The 24,401-nt window shown below is 30.6% G+C and overlaps 2 long non-coding RNA genes across 2 annotated transcripts; both read left to right on the forward strand.

The window, feature by feature from the left end:
• The first annotated feature begins 11,421 nt into the window (after nucleotides 1-11,421).
• On the forward strand, nucleotides 11,422-16,020 carry LOC136275308 (uncharacterized). The gene is made up of 4 exons (XR_010713875.1): nucleotides 11,422-11,642; nucleotides 11,772-11,951; nucleotides 13,708-13,853; nucleotides 15,863-16,020. It is a non-coding gene; the product is annotated as an uncharacterized lncRNA (long non-coding RNA).
• A 5,404-nt stretch (nucleotides 16,021-21,424) lies between these two features.
• Nucleotides 21,425-23,595, forward strand: LOC136275840 (uncharacterized). Its single transcript, XR_010714336.1, has 3 exons — nucleotides 21,425-21,760; nucleotides 22,229-22,322; nucleotides 22,698-23,595. It is a non-coding gene; the product is annotated as an uncharacterized lncRNA (long non-coding RNA).
• The last annotated feature ends 806 nt before the right edge of the window (nucleotides 23,596-24,401 follow it).

Here is a 24,401-nt window from a genome sequence, read left to right on the forward strand (position 1 = left end):
TATATATATATATATATATATATATATATATATATATATATATATATATATATATATATATATATTATATATATATATATATATATATATATATATATATATATATATATATATATATATATATATATATATATATATATGCGATATCTTATCTTGCAAGGGAGACTTTTTGATAGGAATTGTCCCCCTTTCTGGCATTATGAATTATTTTTGACAATTTTAATTTTCTGCAATAATTATTTTTTTGAAGGCATTAATTTGCAAATTATAACCATTAATTTAAAAAAACATGTTGGCATTCAAGCAAGATACTACAGAAGGAATCACCCCTATCCCTTATTCTTGAATTATGACTCTTTGTGATACTTTCTGTTTAAACCATCCAAAAAGCAATACTGTCTTTATATTTATTAATCAACACAAACAGAATAATAATCAGATTATAAATTTGAATATATTAACCGCTTATGATTTTGTACATTTACCTTTCTAAAACTGAAAATGTTAAACTTTTCCCGACTCATGTTGTAAAACTGACTACTTTAGAGCCGTAAAGTACGGGGAAAAGATGTATCAAATCATGTTTGACGTCATAATAGACAAATGACATCATAACATCATACAATCATATCAATTATGACGTCATAATAGAGTTAGCATATCAAAGCATTATTGCAATGATAGTCACGTGATCAGTGTCTTGTTTAAAGGGAATCATTGGTTCATACAGTGATTCCTGCCGATGCTTACAAAATTAATCTGAAACATATACAATACTTGTTTTATTACATTTATTCCTACAGAACCAACGGTAGTGATATACAAAACAGGGAACTATTTCTTACGAAAAAGTGAGAATGGAATGAGATGTTTTTGTACATGAAAATATTCTGAAATAGTTGTATCAGATACCCATACGAAAAAAGAATAAATATCGGATAAATTATATCCTGCAACAATTTGTGATAATCAAGACTATAACGTCGAATCAAATTGTTTATTTGGGTTTTTTTTATTAATGTCATGAATGATTTTCTCAATACACTAAAATTATAAACGAATCAAGGATTTTGAAATAGAAACTTTGCTTTAAGGAAGGAGTCTTTTCTGGTTTTCGACATTTCAAACGTAAGTTTGATAAATTGTTAATTAAATCAAGATGAAAGGAAATTAAATAGTATATTTTCTTTCTTTTTTACTATCATACAATTTAGCATAGAAACAGTAATCAATTTTTAGAGTAAAACATGGACTATATTTTTGGCCGAATATTGGAGTAGGAAAATATCACATGTTTGGCAATTCAGAATTGCTGTAGATTTATGAGTCTGTTTGAGCATTTTTAAAACAATAACATAAAGGTTGTTTTTTTTTTAAGGAAGGAGTCTTTTCTGGTTTTCGACTTGTCAAACGTAAATTTGATTAATTGTTCATTAAATCAAGATGAAAGGAAATTAAAATAGTATTATTTACTTTCTTTTTTACTATCGTACATCTTTGCATAGAAAAAGGAATCAATGTTTAGAATCTAACAAGGACTATATTTTTGGCGTAATATTGGCGTAGGAAAATTTCACATGTTTCGCAATTCAGATCTAGAATTGCTACATATTAATGAGTCTATTTTAGCATTTTAAAAACAATAACATTATTGTTGGATTATTTACTAATGTCAACTAATGATATGATACTTGTGTTTCAGAATATGTCTTAAAAATATAATTTGCCTATCAAATTATATTTTTATAAGCTTTTGAAAGCGCCCAATCTGTACATTGATTTTTGTGAAAAAATCACTAAAATCAGTTTTTCTCTCTTATCAAATGGTCAATATATTGGATTATCTTTGTATAAAGTCTTCATAACACATAAAAATCAGAAATATTTTATTATTGGAAGCATAAAAAAATAATCAAAATGTTTCAAAATTGAAGAAAATTAGAGGAAAAGCGGACTTAGAAATGTCAATTTTAGTATAAATATTTATTCCAATTTAGTAGTATAAGCTGATAGACATTCTGATATTCTATCATTTCATTATAGAATAGAATCTTAAAATCTTAAACAAATGCCTACAGAACTACAAAGAGCTATACTTATTTTTATCATCCTTTATGTTGAGGAAAAAGGTAGTGACCTTGACCTGACCTTTATGCAAAAACATAAAGGTCAAATTTGATTAAACTGATAGAATCATTTGGTTATATGATACGTTTGACTGTGTCAAAATTTCATGAGTTTCTTATTATAAGAAGTATGTTTGATTGCGAGAAGACTCCTTCCTAAAACTAATGTGAACTAATAATATGATACTTGGTTTTCAGAATATGTTTTTAACATATGATTTGCCTGTCAAATTACATTTTTATAAGCTTTTGAAGCGCTCATTCTATACATTGATTTGTGTGAAAAAATCAATAAAATCAGTTTTTCTCTCTTATTAAATGGTCAATATTTAGCTTGTCTGTCAATTTATTTCTATATACAAAGTCTTTATAATACCTTAAAATCAGAAATATTTTAATACTGGAAGCATAGAAAAATAATCAAAATATCTTCAAAATTTAAGAAAGTTAGAGGAAATGCAGGCTAAGCAATATCAATTTTTGTTTCAATATTTATTCCCTTTAGTAGCATAAGCTGATAGACATTCTGATATTCTTTCATTTCAGTGAAGAATAGAATCTTCATATTTTAAACAGATGTCTACATAACTTCAAAATACTACATTCATTTTTATCATCCTTTAAGTTGAGGAAAAAGAAACAAGGAGGTCAATTTGTTTAAACACAATGAACAACTTGGTTATATGGTCTGCTTTACTATGTCAAAATTTCATGAATTTCTTATTATAAGAAGTATGTTTGATAACAAAAAGACTCCTTCCTTAATAATATCTTAAGAAATACTTTGTTTACAATTTGCTTCAGAAGTTACATTACAGTCCCATATCTACGTAAGTGTAATCTAAAAGCGTTTTGTATTCATTTAACATACATATAGATGTATTACTGTAGGAATATAGCACATAATTTTTGTTATTTAATATCACTGTTTTACATATATGATTCACCTTCCATTTCCCACTCATTCATGAAAATCTATAATTACTAGGCATAAGGTTTTTTTTACTTGCATATCATAATTGGCTTAAACATTCTTATCAAACAATTTTTTCGGGATGCCCAACATGTTTCAAATTGAGAAAGCTGGATTTTTTAGCTGATACATATTTTTCTACTTTGTATTTAAACTCATATAATGCAGTTGCTCGACCAATTGTGGAATCTCATTCTGTTGCAGACATACAACTATGTTTTGTTTTGAATTAATTATAATTAGATTTACAACTTTGCTATCACTGTTTTGGGAGTGTTCATCAAACAATACACCATTAACATTAAAACTTTTCAATGTCATTTCATTGTCTTTTAATGTATAAACTTGCTAAGGTTGTTCTACACAAGTAATATTTTATCACAAATTAAAAACAATATATTTGTTTTTCAGTCCCTATTTAACAAAAGGTGCAACATTCATTATTCTACCTTTCAATAGCAGAAGGAACAACATCAGTATTGTTCAAAGTTTGATTATATATTTTTCGTTCAAAAGGTTAAATCATATGATTTCAAAATACATTCGATTCGTAAAAAATTGAAAAGGGAAATTAAGTTTTAAACATTTGTTTTTTCAACAGAAAGCAATTGTAAAGACTTAGAAACAACACCAATTACACCGTTAAGGTTGTAAGGGACACTTCCATGTTGTGACATACTATTTACCAAATTAAACAATAAAATCAAGGATAATTCTATATATAGTTTCGTTCCCAAAGTTTTCTCCAAACAGCGTGGCGCAGTGGGTTTAAGGGTTCACTACAAATTTGCGAGTCTTCAGTTCGAATCCCGCCTGGAATTTTAAAACTTTATCTTTCCGAAAAGAATATTAAACGTGTTTCGGTTAAATATTCCAAAACTCAAAAAATCTAAACCGGTGAAAGTACTTTAATTATAATGTACTTTATTTCACATTAATATAAACAAATGTAACCACCTTAGGATTGTATTCTGTAGGCAAATTGCATTAATGTTGTAATGAAATATAATTATGTAAGAAAACTAAGGTTATCAGATCAAAAACGTCCAACTAATCTAATATCCTTTTTGTACCTAATATTTGTAAAGATTTATTATTCACTGTAATACAGGAGCTGTACCATACAGAAACATTAAGAATTTTGTGTTCAACATGGTTGTTTACTTTAATCCACTCTTGAAAAAATCAATGTTTTTTTTTGTTTCAGCTCTTTCTCATAAAAACACTTCCGAGGACCTTAATTTTAACAACATCATTACCATTAATTGCTTAAAATGAACTGTAACATTTTTAAACCTCTTTACAAATATTAGTCTTGTGTAAGACTGTGTACAAGTCTTGTATTTTTACATTATAAATTTTAGATTTCCATATAAAACACACATTGCTGTATTAAATATATTTTTATAAGACGCTTAAAGTAAAAAAAATAAATGATTTAATTTAATCAAATATTAAATTAATTCTATTTCTAATACATATATATCTTAACGTCTGAGACCCCATTTAATTTTTAAATCATAATTTTTTGCTGATCATTTATTTTCTTGCAGTTATAGTCAATATTGTCGAATTTTGTGTGCTAAAAAATTTAAATGAAACTTTTTTTCAAGCTGAAAAGGAAGATGTTTGTTATGGCATAAAAAAGAAGAACGACAATTTGAATTACAGTAAACTACACTGTACACAACAGCTTCCACTAGTTTGTGTAAAACAAAACGGTAAGTATAATTCAATAACTACTCTAAAATTATCTGTAGATAAATAACTTGTGTACTGCAAGTCTATAAAGGTTCCACTCGTTAATCAGACTGATGCATAAAACAAAAAAAAACCGTTACAGAATGTATCATTGCTAAACAAATAAAAGATAACAAAAAACTTCCATGGAGTGTTAACGTTAAGTTCGTTGGTCACAAAACTAATCTCTGGCGTTTGTAGGCTTCCCACTTCACAGTACATTTAATTGAAATTGTACCGTACAGAAAAATTTTAGTCAATTTTCCAACGACGGTTTTGTGAACAGCAGTATACATGTATGTCAGTTATAATACACTTCAGTGAATGCAAACTGATACAGAACAAGGCTGCTTAAATTTAAATGTTAGACAATGTAAATAACATGACATGCATGAATACTACATGTACTTACTGCCTGTTTCAGTGAGAGTTTTCGGATATTCATTGCCCAAAATGTGTATTACAGTCCAACGTCTTATAACATCTTGTAACGTATAAGTTGTACCCCCCCCCCCCCAAAAAAAAAAATTCGTTTCTCGGGCATATTATGGTTTGTATTTTTCATGTAATATTTGATCAAAAATTACAAACTGACGCGCGAATACCCACTAAATTTGACTAGACACTGAACACTTAAAGATACTTTTAAAACAATCATAATAATTGTGTTTCAAATCTTTAAATACTGCTCTGACTTCTGTACACTTTTTGCACGAAGAATATTTCACATATGAAATTAGCATTATTTCTGATATGTAAGACATTCTATGATTTTATTCATTTTACATATTTTGCTTTCATGTAAAACAAATCTGATAGAAAAAAATGACTGCATAAAATTCAAGAAATTGCATCTGTCAATATTTGTCTAATTTTGAATTAAACAATCTCATTATAGTTCGTTTCGATGTACTACCTTGAACAAAAAAGATGTAATTATCATAGTTTTTTAGCTCACCTGAGCTGAAAGCTCAAGTGAGCTTTTCTGATCACCCGTTGTCCGTCTGTCCGTCTGTCTATCCGTCTATCTGTCCGTCTGTCTGTCCGTCTGTAAACTTTTTACATTTTGATCTTCTTCTCTAAAACCACTTGGCCAAATTTAACCAAATTTGGCACAAATCATCCTTATAAGAAGGTGAATATAAATTGCAAAAATAAAAGGCCAGATTGTATTCAAAGCGGAGAAAACCTCGAAACTGTAAAAAAGGGGGTGTATTTTAAAAAATATTCTTCTCAAGAACAACTGAGTTAATCTTAACGTAATTTAGCATAAATCATCCTTAGGGAAAGGAAAATATAAATTGCAAAAATTATACGCGAATTCTGTTCCAAATTTGAGATAATTGCGAAAATACTAATAAAGAATGGCTCGTTATTCCATATATTGTAGACTGGCAATTCATTGCGATAGACTGGTCTTATGACAGGCATCGCCAGTCTACCGCATCTCAAAAAAGAGGTTCTTTGTTTGAAGCTGGCAGTTTGTTGTGCAACAGTTCACGTGCGAATATAATCTATGAAACATGGAAATAACATTGGTGCCGATTATTGTGAAGTTAATTGAGGTTAAATATTTCAACGCGTTGTCATTTTTACTTGTGAGGGTGGTTTTAGCTTGTTTTGAATTTTTCGTTTCATTTTGCTTTTTAACTTGGGAAACAATCGCCATGTCTTTGGAACATAAACTTCGGTAAATAGGCAATTAATTGTTTACCCGCGAAAATGATAAAATCTGATGCATTAACAACGTACTAAAGTTCATTTCCCTCTGTTTTTATTGTTTATTAATTTCTAATTGTGTCAACAAGGATCAAACAAGGGAGCGACTTTGATTGAAATAATCGATTTTTGATCGGTAACTTCGCCGGAATTTCCTCCGAAAGAGAATTTGAAGTAGCCATGTATTCCGAGTACATAATCGTGTAAATTAAATCCAAAGACAATTAAAAGATGTTTATGAATTTGAAAAGACGTTTTCACAGCCTCAGTTAAACCCTGTGGTGATTAATCACCCGCGACTGTCTTATCTTTAGAGGTTATAAATACGGGTGATGCAAACACTTATACCGTGCATTGAAAATTACAATCGATAATCATTACATTTCTTGATGATACTACAATAAGAAGGTAACTTGTAATTATTTAATAACTCTGCCAAATTAATGCAAAACCGTTTGTTTACAGTTATCTTCAAAACTAAAAACTGTTGTCATAGGGTAGGACTAATTTTTCCAAAATACACAGTGCATAAACTGATTTTGTGTCACCTGGCTTACTCAATTACAAAACATTTATCTATATAATGTATGAATGCATTAAATAAAATGAAATTTAACAAATTGGATAAGTTTTTAAAAGTTGCCTATCATTCTACGACTGACGCTGAAATGTTTGTTGATCATTGGAATTGTCTTGGTAAACATTATATACGTGTGTACAGAAAAATCAAAGGGATGATGTGCTATAACTACTTTCTGGGGTCCTTTCTCATTTGATAAATTATTTGAAATCTGCAACAATTTTGGTATTTTTCAAACGAGTAAATAAAAACTTTTTAACAGTTCTGACACATTATAATTATGAGGATATCCGTGCATTATCATTATTTTAAAGAAAATATTGCAGCAGAAAATCATCTTGGTTTGTAGCCGTTTGTTGTTTTTGAGGGAATATGAAATAATTAATGGGCCTTAGTACAGAACTGATACCTGTATGCCTGACAATACATTAAATTATATAGCTTTTTAACACATCATGTGACAACATTTTCCAGTCAAATGTTTTCATCGATCAAGTGAGTAAGGATATTAAACGTCACACAAGTTTACATCAGGTAAACAATTATTTAAGAGAAGACCAATTAAGTTTTTTAATGTAGTCTTAGCAACTTTTGCCACAGAGTTCAAACACTGCGTACTGCTTTCCAGACTAGCTGGCGATTCTCTGTCCGTCAATCTTTGTTAACTTTCACATATGATATATCAGCTGTGAAAACGAAATGTATCTCATCTGCATGGTATATTCATAGAGTTTGGCATCTTAAATAAACACACACAAAATATTCACTTAGATGTGGAAAATGATAATTACACTAATTTAATTTCGATATTTTTTTTCATAAATACCAATATACCAAACAAGAAATCTTGCAGGTAAATGGTAACTACCTTTTCCAGTATTTTCATCATATAAAATAAATATTCATAGCATAGCCTCTAAGACAACATATTAATGAAATAAAATGTTGGCATCCTTTAATTGTGTAGATTCAAAACGTTCAAATTATGATTACACACAATAAGGTAGGCGCTGATTTTTTAACTGATATACGTCTTAGGAAATGTATGATTTTTTTAAATCTTAAATGAGCTAATACTGTTCACATATGTGCAAAAACTGTAGGAAATAATATACCGGTGTTATATATAATTAATATATCACAATATATTTTTACCCCTACCCCTTTATAAGATATTGAGTTTTAGATCAGAAAATTATCATGGTACTTAACTTTGCTAAATATTAAATTTTACAGTTCATAATTATTTAAGGACACACGAGACGTTCTTCAATTTAATATTATTTTCCTTGATAAATTATTCCTTATTTATTAACATTTAAACCTGTTAATTCCAAAAAATTTAAGGTTTATTACCAGGCTATTTTTAGAGCTATAATATTTAGAATTTCCTTAAAATAGCATGCAAAATGCATTTGAATGCTTATAAATAAAGTCATAGTATATATTTTCAATTGAACACTTTATATCTAAATAAATAAAGTATCACATAACAGGAAAATATAATTATGGAATTACTTGGTGGAAATCTACACATTGTGGAGATAGGAAAAAATAGAAAATAATGGAAGATAGGTCGAGTCTGACCGTAAAGTGTGTTAAGTCAATGTAGTTCGCCATTGCTGCTCAGGTGAGCGATGTGGCCCATGGGCATCTTGTTAATTGATTTCTTATGCAAATGCGTTTTTTTAAATATATGATTTGTGAAGAAACTCAATATTTGGCATTTTAAAGACAAAAATGCTTGGTTGAATACTTTACATATATTATCAGACACCAACGATCGAATGACAAACATCACAACGGTTGCAGCAAATTTCTCCACCTGCAACCCTAGACCTGTAATTATAACCAGTAAGTGAATCTTTCATCTTTAGTCTTATTGTACTATATCAGCTATGTAAAGAACATAACTCCTTTTCATCCAATAAGCAGTTGATTAATATAACATAGAGCGATTCTCTTTATCATTAAGCTTTTTCTGTGTTTTCTGTGACGTTAGATTTTTGATCGATAGCTTTGAGAAATAAAAACAAACAAAAGAATATTAAAACATTTGATTGGTGCAGAAGTTTTGATAATCTAATGAAAAAACGGTTAATTATGACTATATTGATATACAGTTTTAGCAATTAAAAAAGGGTTATTTAACTCCCTAGATAACTCCCTTATTCTTAATCGCTAAATTAAGACTATATTGATATACAGTTTTAGCAATTAAAAAAGGGATATTTAACTCCCTAGATAACTCCCTTATTCTTAATCGCTAAACATTCACTTTATATGATCTTCATATAACAAGTTACTATTACTTTAAATTTTGTCACTATATCTTTAAAAATAATCTTGTATGTACAGAAAAATAGCATGCTCATAAATATGTTTTATTCTCTCAGATGCCAATGTATTAATCATCACTGGAGCTTCCAGTCTCAGCATCGCAACAAGTGTTGTGTATTTCTTTGTGGTGTACTATGGAGTAATGCGTAAAAGGTGGATCTCAAAAATACGTTACGTTAATAGATTTATTCTTTCAAATTTCTTTTCCTTCAATTAAGCATCCCTCGTTTATCTTTATGTCATGCCTAGATATACGATTAAATTCTTATTTCGTCATTGTATTTTTGAAAGTCGTGTTCTGAGCAAAACAGTTTAAACAATCCTTATATCGATATTTTAAAGTGTTATTTTTATAAAATGGTCTTAATTTCGTTTTATTTTAGATGTCAAATGCATGCAAAATCACACAGAGAAAACGATAAATATGAAACTCATTTGGAGGAATTTACGTCAGAGCAATATACATCCATCGATTCCAATCTACAAAATGTTTATCATATCATAGAACCTACAACAGAAAACAATTGTAATCCAGAAGCTTATCACTAGTACGACCGTATTAAACATTTAGGACAAAAAAACTGAATATCAATAATTAATATCAATATCAAAAAGTTCTATGACATTAGACAAATGTGATTCTTTTTCAATTACTAGATGATACCCCGCGCAAACGCGGAAATTAACACTTTAAACATTAATATGATGTAATGTTGAACCATTTTTTTTTTCATTTTTTTGTATATACTTTGTCTTATTTTTTCCTTAACATATTCTTCAAAATTGAAATAAAAAAAACTGCATTATTGGATTTTAAGTTTTATCTTTTTTTTAATTTAAAATTTATAATTATATGCAAATATGGACATTTTTGTCATTTTTTCCTAAAATACAGCGGCAAAGATAAGCAATATATTATATCATTATATTCAATTATGGATCAAATTTTGTATATCTAAATGAATCAGGGAAGGTTGAATTTATATAGATAGTTTATTATTTTCCTTCAATCAATGGAAAGGTAAAAAAAATCATCATGTATTTATCATACAAAAAAGATTCTTGAATAGATCAGTAAAGTTTTCAATAATTAAAATGTCTAAAGAAGCTGCCAATCACATGCAGCTTATGTTAAGGTGTTGTGATGGTACGATAAAATATTGTGATTCAAGGAAATAAACTTTTTGAACTTTAGCTCGCTTTTCGTCGGAAAAATTAACCAAGTTATGAATAAATTTGTCGGTAACTACCTTTTTTCTTCAATAAATTTTCATTGTTTCCCTAAAAGTTTCGGTTGCCATCATTAGAACAGATTTAATCTCTTTTAATACTATAATTATGTAATGAAAATACATCCGTATATAACTATGTAATGAAAATACTTCCGTATATGATTTAAAAAATGCGATTTATCTTCCATATTATAATTGGTTGTTGTGGCCTGGTGTGATTTTTGTCAGAATCACCAGTGTCATGGGATGTTCATTTTGGTAAGCGTGTTAACCGTGACTGTATTTGCCATTTACCTTTATAATACGAATACATTTATTTGTATATAATATAAACGTGTTCGATGTTTGGGTTACAAATTTTGTCAAGCAATGTGTACAACAGTCATGTTCAATATTGACAACATTTTTTTATTTGTATACCGTCTTTTGTAAGATACCCACTACCAATTGTTGCATATCTGGCCAAATTCTAAGCATATTCATTTCTTTAACACCAGCAGCAACAACACAACAACAAAACACCCCAAAACAATTGAAGCCCAAGCGACAAAGAAAGAATCGTAACTAAATTAACAGGAAATTGAAGCCCAAATCAAGTGGGTATGCATGTACATGTAATCAGGGTTAGGAAATTGAAGTCATCGATCGCGAGTCTTGGTACAATAAGTATATTGTTAAAACATTATTCCAGTTGGCGGGGGTGTCGTTACTTCTGTTTGTTGTTAATCATTTGGTGTCGCCTGTTTTTACTTTGTAGCGATAACACACATCTAACAGGAAATGTTTCAGTAGAATTGAACAATATATGCTATAAACTTAGTGAACAGCTGCCTTTTACTAGGAAATGAATAATTCTTATATGCACGTGAATATGACTGGAGAATGGAACATTTTGATATTTACCACGATATTTTTAATATTTCAGTTGACAAGTAAGTTCATTTTTTCCAGATTTTTTTTTGGAATTCTATATTTCAAACTTCAAGTAAATATAATTTAAAAGAAATTTTTAAATATTTAGGCATCATCACCGTTTAATTAAGTTTTTAACATTTTTACAGATAGTCAACCTAGTACATCAAATCTAACTCGGGCAACCCTTCAAGAGCACTGCCTTACTGGCAACGGTTCTCTCATAAGACTAAACAATTTAAATGATTCCGGATCACGAATAAAATTACTCACACGACCGATGTGGTCGTCCGTATATGGAAATGATACTCCATGGATTGCAGATATAGGTAAATGAGGACAGTGCCTGAAAAGTTTATTGAAAATTATGCTGTTGAAAACATTATGATTATTCTTTTTTTCTGAATGCCATGAAACATATTCTAGTCTTAAGACCATTTTGACTAAGTTTAATAAAGAGAGTGTTTCATTTCCTATGCTAGTTTCCCTAAGGTGTTGCAGATATAATGACAAAATTAAAGTAATGGAATTCAATGTAAATCACTATTAACATGCTACGTTATCTATGAAGATATGTAGAAATAGTTCTGTAGACTTGGAACCAATTTTTATAAGATCAATAAATAATGATCAATAAAATGGCTCCGCAGAAAAATGTCAAATATTGGATGCTTTTTAAAACGGGAATCCTCATTACTGTGAAAAACTGCCTCCTTGTACCAAAATTAATATGACGTGAACATCAAGAACAAGACTTTTTCTTGAAAACTGCCATTTCCGATTTTTGTTTCAAAAAGGCATATTTTTTAAACAATCTAACTTTTTGAAAAACACATGAATACTTACGAAATTCAAGAAAGGTGTATTAACTTTTTGCCAATTACATCAGGTATGGATTAGTCGAGTGGTTACGCAGGATGGCCGAATTCTGCCATAGACGAACATTTTTGTTTGAGTTCGAATTCTGGAATCGTTGTTTTTGTGGGGTTTTTTTTAAAGAAAATATTATAAAAAGGTAATACTGTGATATCGATTAATTTCGAAATAGAGTTAATAAAACGTTTGCCAATGTAATATATAACATGTGTACTTATTTTTTTATTGTTATACCGTATAGATCTACCACAAAACGCGAGATTTCAAAGCGAAGAATCTTTTTTTTGTATTTGCTTTAGAACAATATGCCATGTTTAAATGTACCTGTACAAATATACCGGTTTTAAAAATATATGCACAGGTTTAAAGTAAAAAAAAAATACAAAAATGTATTAATCAGCCTTGAATAAATATGTAGATAACAATATGTACGGATAAGTTTGTTCCACGTGTTAATCTATAGACTAAGATTTTATCTTCATACTTTAAACATGCAATGTTTAAATAACAATCAGGAGCAAACTCAAATGTTTTTGAAGAGTAGGAATCTGATTTATTCATTTAGCTCCAAAGAATTTTTCAACACGCTGGCCCATAGATATATTTAACATCAAAATAGAGAAATTAAAGTAATATTTCTAAAGGTATCTGTAAAGATCGATTGGCGGTAGCCGTGTTCAATAAAAAATGCGCATGAAATACTGTGTATGTTGCATTCTTATATGGCCTACCCGCAGTGTAAATATATTAGTCTGCAAAGCTGTGGACTTTTAATGCGTTACGGGTATTAAAATGTCCTTCTCTCGCTTAGGGAAAAACCCCGCCTTTCTGCAACACCCTCTTTGTCTAGTATAGGCAAACTTTAGGAAGAATCCAGGTAATTTTTTTAATTATTATATCGGTCTAAATTGACAGAGAAATAATCTAGACGACGAGATGCAAAATTTCTGCTCAAAACATGTATAAGATATTAGTGTTGTATCAGCGACATATTGTATGAAGGCAGGCTGACTAAAATTGATTTAGGGAACTGTTGATCAAACAATATAAATGGCATGCATGATTGTTATGGTACCTTGCATTAAGAATGATGAATATAAAAAAAAATGATTAATACAATGTCTAGTTTACAATTTTATATCGAATTCAAACAGCAATATTAAGCAATATCATTATAAGCATTTTAAGAGTAGAAATTTTGTTTTATAGGCTGTTATGACATTAAAATTGCACCCCAAAACCACAGACAACCACCGACGCAAATTGCCAATAACACTATAGAAGGATGTTACCTGGAGTGTCGTAAGGATTATATCAATTGTGGAAAAAACGAATCAATATATTTTGCTCTTAAGGTAACGTACGTTAATATCAAATCATCCTGAAACGACTTTATTCAGAAATTCTTATCAAATAAAACTGATATAATAAATATAAATATTAACATTCCATATATTTTTTGCATGAAAAATGTATGGAAAGCTACTGCATTGATAACACTGTACCAAACACAGGGTACTGAAAGGTTTTAAAAACTGTTTCATTGTCACGGGGTCGTTACTCCTCGTAAAAAATAAATAAAAGAATGCATGGCTCAGTTTTTCAACGTTACTTTATTATGATGAATGACAATGATAATGATGAGAAGGTGACCTGAAATGAAAACATTCATACAATTGACGCATGCATTTTTATAATAAAAGAAAGTATTTCTTACCAAATTTGCCTTCAATAGAACTTAAACGTAATATGATGAAACTATAATGACAGTTTCAAACTATTTAAACAGACAAGTCGTAAAACTGTCGCTGTCTGATGGCAAACGAGTAATGTTCTAGAATCATGGTGCAAAACATTATAAATTAAGTGCTATCACTCACACTTGCCCACTGACCAAACACACCCATAAAAACATGTTTTACTACTTCCAAATAGGCCTATAGACATATTGTAGCTATTACCGTATATGGTGAATCACAACCCAAAATAACACAATCACGTGACAGAACACGAATACCAGTCTATCACGAGTAAACCATGAATGAGTTAATAATGAAATGTATGGATGGATGAATGAATAAATAAATAATTTACTAAATACTAAGTTATATTCAATTGCATCCCTGTGACATTATTATGACGTCACACACGTCGAACGCTGTAAAAGCAAAGCAACATGCGAAAATCAAAGTTCATGCATGTGGCTCTTTCTTTTATATGAACTTACCCTAAGGATGAAATAGGATTTTAAAATTATAAATCGCATTTGCAGACAAGAGAAAAAGTTTTTTTTTAGAAAAATGTTAGAATTAAATCATAACGCGCGTTACTCAATTTGTATGCAAACACCGCTGCAGTTATGAGACTATATCTTTCCAAAATAACGATTTAATGCTTAAATATTTAACACCTAAAAATATTGAAAAATTCTATCTGCTTATCAACCAGCATTTGTTTTCTCGACTCGTCTTAATCTGCCTTTTATATAGAAAAAATTAGTCTCGAAGTGTTAATATTACACGAAGCCATTCAACGAACTGCTTGGCTTACTGGCTCCAAGGAGACCAACTACCTAGAGGTAAAGGGGTTCGAGCCATCGATGCACCAGTACAACCGTTTTGTTTTGTTCTAATTTGATCAAAACTTGTATACGTTATTTATTACATTAAATATTTACATCTATTTACATTTACATATTTACATTTGTATCGTGGCCAAAATTGCAATTACTTCGTTAAATGCATGGATACCATCAACACATTTCTTTTTAATTTATTATAATTTAATTCTGGCTGTAACGCACTTTCTGATTGGCTAAAAAAATATATTATATCGTATAAAGAATGTTGCCTACGTCATAGTAAGACTAACGTCAAAAACGTATCAAAACGCCTGACGTTACGTTTGAATTTTGTACAATTTTACGTCATTTTAAAAGTCAAATGACCGTTTCTATCAACAATGAAGAGTAAAAAAATTAAATTATAAGCAATGAATTCAATATTTATTAGTTTTATACGATATAAAATGGTTTGAAACAGTTAACGCTTTTTTATAAACCGCTTCTAGGTTTATAAAGGGTAAACTGTCCCAAACCATTTTATATCGTATAAAACAAATAAATATTTAATTCATTCATTAATCATTTATAAAGTTTAAAGGGTAAATAAAATGTTATGATGAAAAAATACTTTGAGGCTGAAGATCGGAGAACCTTAATCTGCAGTTATGAGACTATATATTTAAAAAAAATAATGACTCAAAAGATAAGTCATTTGTACATTGGAATATAAGGACACACATTTTATCGGTGCATTTATATACAGTATATACATGTAACTACATGTACGTTATATATTTTAAGGAATCTCGGAGTGTCTGTTTCTGCTTCTGCAATATTCAAGAATTTATCTCGTATAGTATTGAGTGCGATGAGTCGTGCTCTTTAGATCAACAATGCAGAAGCGAATATTTTTACAGCGTATACACAGAATGCAAGTATTGTAATTTTGTTTATTCTTATAAGAGGCTAGGTGGTCTACAAATTAACTATCAAATTTTAATTACATTTTTAGATTTGATTTGTTCAGCTTTACATTATCATTTAGTAAATTTTAATATTTTGCTATATCTTAATTTAGAGCTCTTCTTTTTAAGGAGATAAATATTATCTAGAAATGGCCATGACCATCTAGCCCTCTTACAGTTTACTTTAATATTTAGTTTTCAATTGGAGTCTGTTTTAAGATAATCCTACTTGTTGTTTTATAGGCCTTCTTTTTACATCGACACTAAAATAGCACCAAGTTTTCAGATTCCTATGTTACAACATAGGATTTTCTCTCATTCAATCCCCCCCTCCCCCTTGTCAAATGATTCCCCTTGGAAGGATCTCCTCTACTTGGAGAAACAGTACAACTCTTTCCTGAATGAGAGCAAACTTTGTCGTCGTCTTATATTTAAGCTATATCCGTTTAGAAAATTGCATTTAGAGTTTTGATTGTATTTGTATCAACTCAGTATCTGTTTAACAATTCTTAAGGCAATCCTAATGATGAGCCAGTCATAATTGTTTGAAAATGATATCTTAAACTGGAATATTATCTGTAACCGAAAACGCTTGGAACGTCAAACTAACCTCAAATAAATACACATTGTTCGAGATATAGAAAGTTTATTTAGAGACCCTTTAAAATTAATATTTTGTTTCGAGGGAATGTTACCTTTAAAACAAGGAAATGTTATTTAAATATATGTTGCTTAACCTGTGCATTTGGTACGCGAAATAACCTTTGCGTAATAACTAGTAAATGCACGCAAAAGAACTTCAAACAGATCACCGAGAGTATTTAGAATATTTAGTGTAGCATATACAGTAAAACACGGTTATAGCGAACACGCTTATAATGAATTGACGCTTACAGCGAAGTGGATTTCATCCCCAAGTCTCCATTTCATGTTGTAAACTTGACGGATATATCGAATTACGATTATAACGAAGTTAAATTGCCCGTCCCTGGCACTTCGTTATAAGCTTGTTTTATTGTATTCCGCATTAAAATGTTTTACATAGTTTCTCACATCAGGACACGGCTAGTTTTGTCTGCTTATGAATATGGAAAGATTTTTTTTCAAATACTTCAAATATATTCGACCTGTTAGGATCATCCTCGTGTGTAAAATAAGTTCTATATTTAAATGTTTTAAAGATATATCACGCTGTTAATAAATACTACCGAGTCTGTTCATCTTAAACTTAGAAAGGTAAACAATTGTGTATTTTACTGAATATATAAGTAGAAATAACCATCAAATAATAAGAACACAGAACAAGATGCTTCGGGTATAATAACTCATTTACTTCTCCTTTACTGTAGATGCGATTGAAAATAAAGGATCAGATGGATTTTGTTTGATTTGTTCAAACAGAGATAAAATCCCCGATGCAAACGTAAGTGATTTTGGCTGTGATGGAGAACCCTTAGGAATGTGTGGTAAATTCAACATTTTTCATTCGTTTTCTCAATAACTAGTTCACAAATAATACAGTGTGTAAAACAATTCTGCTTTGACACAGACAACATAGCCTAAGTTAAAGACTTTTTGAGAAAAGTCTTTTGTTTCATTTGTAAAACATATATCTGGTAGGATTTTTGCTGAAAATCATTAAATCGAAACTTTTTTTCCAAGTTGCGATGGAAGATAATTGTTATGAGATGAAAGAGGATAACGGCAATTTGACCTTCAGTAATACAGACTGTGAGCAACACCTCCCGATCATTTGTCAAAAATACAATGGTTTGTATTCACAATTAGAGATCCATGTTTGTATATGTACCAGTAAAATTTAACCATTAGGTACTGAATAATTGTAAAAGGACAAGTAACAATCATTAAACTAGATTCATGCGTAAAACTGAACCAGATCTAAATGATATTGTTAAAAATTTGCCCCCCCCCCCTCCCCCCATTTTAACCAAATTTTTAATTGTATCGTATCAGAATCAAAAGTTCATAAAACATTTTATCCTGCAACTACCCCTTGCATTTACCGAATAAAGGTAACCCAATAACCAAAGCTATATTCGGTCAATGCCCCAATATAGCCTCTTGCATTAACCGACGTTCAAATGCATTGTAACGTCATCTTTCTTGCTTCGTTTACGCCAAAGCGTAATGGTTTTAACTGCAGACATCAGCAAAATTTGTCTAATAAAGCTCGTTTGGGACGCAAAATGTGATGTTGCAGGATAAATAATATACATGATAACTGTCTTGAAATTTAAACGATATTTGGGCTCGGGTCGAAAACTTGAAGAGGGCTGGGCAAGCCTCGCCTTCTGTCACGTTTTCCTACCCTCGCCCAAATATAGCTTACATCTCAAGACAGTAACCATGTTTTTATATTTATCTTGCAACTACTCTTTTAATCAATTTAATGAAGGTAACCCGATAAACCAAAACTATATTCTGTCAATGCGCCAATATACCATTAACCTAGTACATTCTTTTTGAATCGTTTAGGCAATGGCGTCAGGGTTTCAACTGCATATATGCAGCAAAATTTGTCTAATAAAAAATGACATTAACAAACTGTCAACCATATCAAAAATCCATAAGGCTAAATAGGAAAAGTATTTTGAGACGCAAAATGTGATATTATAGCAAAGTGCCGGCGAGCAAAGCGAGCTCTACCGGCAAGGCACGTGTGAATAGAAAATTCGGACTAGATGTACATTGATTCAACAGATTTTGTTGGCGTCAGTTACTCGGAACAGTAATGCAATGTTTTATCGGATCAGCGGTTCCCTGTAAATGTGGTGTCCTTTTTCACACTCTCACGAAAACAAGATAAAAAGCTATGTATATGCACTGTAAATATACTGCTGACACAACATAATTCCATTACATAAGACTAACAGAGTTATCGTCCTTTCGAATGACGTCACAGTGGATTTCTTACACATTGATCCGACAGAATTTTTCAGCGTCAGTTAATTTACCCCTCAATGCAATTCATCAATGGCGTTCGATCTCACTAAACTGGATACCTTCTCGCGAGAATCAAAGTAAAACTTTTGAAAAACAGATAAATTGTGTAATTTCAAGAACATCAAGCTTTTTAATTAAACAAAACAGTATATTTCGTGTATTTTTTTCCAGGGTGTTTTCAAAAAGACAGACGCACAGGCTGCGCATGTAGCAGGATAAACAAAATACATGATAACTGTCTTAAAATAAAAGCTACAAGCCTCGCCCTCTGTCACGTTTTCTTACCCTCTCCGAAATATAGCTGATATTTCAAGACAGTATCCGTGTATTTTGAATGTACAGAGGATGTCTCACATTTATCTTGATCTATTTACATTTGGATATGGGCCTATAGAAACGCGAAAACGTTCAATTCTGTATGAACGTTTTCGTGACGTCACAATGATCATAGCATGCGCTTATCGCTTGTCGCTTGGATTATTGTAAACAAAAAATCTCGGTTATTTTAACAGTTTTGAACGATTTGTCTTTTTCAAACGTAAATATAAGTAATAAACAGCATTGTTTAAAAGTTCCGCAGGATATGAAGTTGGTTGGTACGTGATCAAGTCTACTGAGAGCCCTTCGGGCTTCACAGGATTTGATCATGTGACCAACCAACTTCATATCCCAGTGAACTGAAGTCCTCAATATGAAGAAGCTATTTGTCTATGACGTAACTTATGTTGGCTAATTCCCGCAAGTTAGCAAACCAACGAAAATATTGTAATAGCCATTTCTATCATAATGTGCCTTTGGAACTATAGAGCGCATGTTTGCTCAAGTGCGATTTGTTCATATAATCATACACGACATAGTAAAAAAAAAAAAAGGTACTTTAAGACAATCTTTTTGACGTCATTTCTACATTATGACGTCACTGGGGTAATACGTTTTTACGTACCGATTTTCAATATTTCAACTATCTTCAACCTTATTTTTTGTGGACGAGAAACGCATAATACTGCATATAGTCCTTTGTTATTGAATATATAACTTTGAAAAAATGTGAATTAGTTTTTTTTTACAGGCGTATCCTCTTACGACAAAATAATAACTGGAATGCAAAGTAACTTGTCCACATACCGTAAAGATTCCAGATCAGTTTTTAACACATTGTGTGGAGCAGTTTCATTGAACACTGTGCCGGAAAATAGTCCAATCCCCATTTTGGTTGTTTCCCTTTGCGGGGTCAACCCAAAGGTCAAAAGGGAAAAACCAAACTTTTTCCTTCTTTATGCTACCAAATATTTGGGCGTCCTGTAATAAAATCTTGTTGAATTAAATTTATTCTTTCGATGTGTGGGTTGCCCCATCCTGGGGCATTCAAAATACACAACGGAAACGGAATTTTATTGCCAAGTCACAACGTTACAAACCTCTAGACTACAAAGGCTAATATGAGAAACCTATGGGTTTTCCCCAAAGATAGCGGCCAAAGGACAACACTTTTGTAAAGTGTGGATTGGTCTAATATGCCAGTGCCAAGGTGGCATTTTGCACCCGTCAAAGCTGCATGTATCGCAAAATTCAAATATGCTATATGATAGACCATTGCTTAAAGAGTGCATAACCACCTTTTAGGTATATCACCTGTCAGGTGAGAAATTTATCTTTAAGAAATAAATTCCTACAGGGAAAATATTTTTCCCATAGCAAAAACAATTTTCCTTTCGGATATTTGGAATTTCTTACTGGAATAAGATTACTTCCTCTAGGAATTATAATTCCTATAGAATTTGAACAACATTCCCACAGGATTTTGAAATACGATAGGAAATCTTAATTTCCTTTAGGAAAACTACCTACCTTAATCAAATTCTGACAGGAAATACTTTTCTCTTATAAGAAATAAAATTCCTATAAGATTTTCAGAAAATCCTAAGATTTTCAATATTTCCTGTTGAAAAAATATTTCTCTTATAGGAATTATTTTCCTATGGGATATTAATTTTTAAAAGTATACATCTTACCTGTCAGGTGACATACACTAAAAACAAAAATGATTATATGCTCTCTAGACAATGGACTTTTGCAAGGAAATAATAAACATTGCTACTGTCTATGCATGTATACAACGACTCAGTACAATACCTTTTGCGGGTCATGATAACGAAGAATATAATATTATGAATTTTGCATCATTTGAAATTTATAGATTTTTATGACACTTCTTCTTAAGCGATTGCAAAAACGCCACTTTGGCACTGGCATAATTATCCGTTACTGTTGTTTTTATCCCTGATATTAACACAGTGAAATATATTTTAAAAAATCAACTGAATTACACTTAATATATCATTGCCTTATGAAATAAACTTTGGGAAAATGGTACTACTTTTATGTTTTTGTTAGGGTTTTTTTGGTGGTTTTTGAGGGTTTTTTGGATTTGATTCTCGTATTAACAAACACACAGGAAATAAAATGTTTTCCCGTGTCAACCCAACTAAAACTTCTACAGAGATGATCACTATTTATAACGAATCAGAGGTCACATCCACCACATTGGAACAATCATCTGAAGTCACCTTAACATCTGAAGTCCTTTCATCTGAAGAAATAGTCCTTTCATCTGAAGAAATAGTCCATTCATCTGAAGACACCTCGACTACTTCAGTCCAATCATCTGAACTCAGCTCAAAATATCCTCATGAGGTTTCGTCGTTAATTCCATTTCAACATTCTTCTCATTCGCCTTCATCAGTTGACAAAGCAACGGCGTCAAGTACCGGTAATAACAGTATGCGTGGGTTTCTTTTATTGATTCACTTATGAGATTCCACATGTTATATAACTCCAAAAAAATTATTATTAAAAAAATCATCCATTTTCAAATCTATTTTTATCAGTTATAAAGCAAGAAATACATTTTAGTTATATTAATTTTATATCAGTTAACTGATAGAGATGAGAGTTAGCAATGACAGTATACCAAATAAAAAATCAGAATTATTATAGAATTTAAAATCTTAAAATATATTTAAAATTTTCAGAATAAATGTCTCGTTTGATAAATCAATTCAAGATTGCATTTTCATTGAAAACGTTATCGATCTTATTCAAATATTTATACCGAGACAAAAAACTTCTAAATCTGGATTAATTTAATGATATTTTAATAAGATGATGAATGTTTGTGTACGTGAGCTAAATATTTGCATGTTATCAAACATTGTTATCAGAACTGAATACTCTTTAGATACTGTTGGACCCATTGTCGGTTTGTTGATTCCCGTATTTGCATTGTCTTCTCTTGTTCTTTTCCTCTGGTTCTACAAAAATAAGCACAAAGGGTGAGTTATATCGATATTTATAATATCTATATCAATATTTCTATCAGACCTTCGTTCATTGAAAAAAAAGCATTAGATTTTTAAATCTAGAAACACCTTTGAAATAAGTACTTTTGTATGGTTGCATTAGTTCAATGTTTAACATGGTGACTGTTGCTACTTACAGCCCTTTGGATATTTTTTACACTTAAAATCGTATCTAATTGTTATTCATTAAATGTCCTCATAATTTGATGTGTTATATATATATATATATATATATATATATATATATATATATATATATATATACTGAACATTGATTTGTATATATACTGAACATTGATTTGTAGCCATAATCCTGCATATTTAATGTTATCCTACTTTTTGTGAAAGGAAGTATCGTGATTCCCAGATAGATCTTCAGCTACCACAAACGTCCCAGACCGTCAGTAATACCTATACTGATATGATGGTTGTATTTGGGGCTAACCAGACACAAAATGACGTCACCTTCACAACTACAACGAACGATGTTCGTAATGATGATATCTATGTAGAAAATGAAGAGGGAGTGTATGACCATTTACATTGCAGTCGTCCAAAACAAGGTGTATCAGAAAGGGAAGATGAAAGATATGCAACGTCTACAAAGCTGGAAGATGTTTCTTATTCTACAGTTAGAAAAAGCAGGAAGTATGTTCCAGATCGCGATAACAAGGACGATAGCATAGCAGCATCTTTAGATAACAATTGCCTATCAGTTGCCAATCCGAACTATGACTTTTGCTACCAGTCCAGGCAAAGAAAAGATTTTTAATATTAACCGTCTGATAAATATGCATTTAGCGTTTGATTATTTGCTTCATAAAGCAGCGTTACTCTACATCTATAGACACAGTGTAACTTTGGTAACAATACATATCTAAGTTCAAGATTAAGTTGTTTAAACTTATCTTTAAAATGTTTCTGTAATATCTTATTGTGTCTTCGATCATCATTTATGTCTTTATTCAATCTAATCATTGAATGTTTCTAAAAAATATTGAAGTGTTGAAATGCAAGCAATATTCCATTTTTTATACTCACTTGAAGTATAGGTGAGCTTTTCTGATCACCAGTTGTCAGTTGTCCGCCCTTCTCTCCGTCTGTCTTTAAAATGTTTGAAATGTCGACTTCTTTTCCAGAAGCTCTGAGCAAATTTCAACCAAACTTGGCACAAAGTATCCTTTGGTAAAGGTGATTTTAAGGTAGTGAAGGTCTACGTCTATTCAAATCATAATCCTCAAGGTTGGGATGGAGCTGCAATATGGAGGGGCTGAATTTTTATACAATAGAAAAACCGGAATAAAAAGATTTAAATCTTTTTCTCAACAACAGTTTGTTGAAATTGTTCTTAGTAAGAAAAAGAGAAAAACTTTTTAGATATTCTTCTGAAAAAAAAAACACCAGAATTTGCCAGACAAGCTGTAACTTGTATAGAAGCATCCTCGGGTAATAAAACGATTCAAATTTGCTCAAATCATGGACCCAATATTTTCATTATTTGTATTTGATACCATTAAGCTGATTTGTTTTAGCTATGGCTTTTGTTGCTCAGTTGAGCGATGAGGTCCCTTGGTTGTCTTCTTTTCTTGATCCTTATTCAACTAAATGCTTAGTGGTAGGAAATATCAAATAATAAGACTTGACGATCCAATACCTTTTTAAAAGCAGTGTTGTCAATTTTGTAGATTATGAATTTTCACTTACCTTCTCAGGAAATAACAGATGGTTTACAAGTTTATCATAGACCAGTTGTTTTATCTACTTTGGTCGGAATATCAGTAATGTTTGATTTTTGCAGTTCATTTTATACCAAACTTAGACTTTATAATGTAACTAAAACACTGATCACCATTTTCTTAGCTTGAACTATAAATTAGACCTTGAATTTGATAGGTTATGTCTGCTAATTACATAAAAGACACGTCATTTGAAGTCATTCATTCTTTATTTCTTTAAGCTTTGCAGCTCATCATATTATACAAATTAAACATACATGCAGTAAAGTACAGAAGAGGGTATTTTAAAGGAGACCGTAGTACATACATATATATA

The sequence above is a fragment of the Magallana gigas genome, chromosome 5, assembly GCF_963853765.1.
Source record: "Magallana gigas chromosome 5, xbMagGiga1.1, whole genome shotgun sequence".
Classification (NCBI taxonomy): Eukaryota; Metazoa; Mollusca; class Bivalvia; order Ostreida; family Ostreidae; genus Magallana; species Magallana gigas.